We start from the raw sequence: 797 nt of genomic DNA, 5'->3' as shown, positions 1-797 counted from the left end.
CGAAGTTAAAGAACTCAGAAAATAATCTCTTATCGAACTGAGGCTCCAGTAAAACCCACTGACTGCGTCTCTACATGGACATCAGTAAGCCGTTTATGAGTATTATCCCGGTTATGATCATATTGGGAATATGGTGTTTACATGAGCACAGAGAGATCGGGTTATTCATGTTCCCTGTTTACATGATAAATACTAGTAACCTGGCATTTCGATGCCTTTTCTCATCTAAACTATTTAGTATTTGTATCTCTCTATCATGACATAAAGACGAAACTCCTCTCAAGAAGTGAGACGCTTTTGCCGCCATTACTGTTAACTGATTAACTGCTACCAGCTGATGACTTACTTTCCTCTTCTTGGAAAAAAATGTACTTAAGTCCATGTTGTCTGGGGGAGGAAACATATCAAACCAAGAGATCGTCAGCTATGATTTTCGCTGTATTAACAATGTCCTGAACATTTGGTGTGTGTGCCTTACCTCCGCTACCGGCATCGCTTCATACAACAGATCTGAGCTGTCCAACTATGACAACACTCCTTGAACATGCGTGCGCTATGGGAGAATCTGCCTTGGTACAAAGTACCAGTGAAAACATGGTACGGAGTTTCATTGATTTGGGCATTCTCTCAATAAGCAAGTGGAATGGATTTGATAGTGAAGCACCGACACAGCGCTCTACAAAGTGTGGCGAGTGTATAGACCGATTCACGGACTTTCCACATGGTAAAAGTGGGGAGGTCAAAACTAATCATTTAAAAAAGTGGGGGGGACTTGTCCCACCCTCATATAATGGCTG

The sequence above is a fragment of the Notothenia coriiceps genome, unplaced genomic scaffold, assembly GCF_000735185.1.
Source record: "Notothenia coriiceps isolate Sejong01 unplaced genomic scaffold, NC01 NC01_scaffold00000290, whole genome shotgun sequence".
NCBI classification, from domain to species: Eukaryota; Metazoa; Chordata; class Actinopteri; order Perciformes; family Nototheniidae; genus Notothenia; species Notothenia coriiceps.
The sequence above is the reverse complement of the archived record's forward strand: the minus strand, read 5'-3'. Positions refer to the sequence as shown.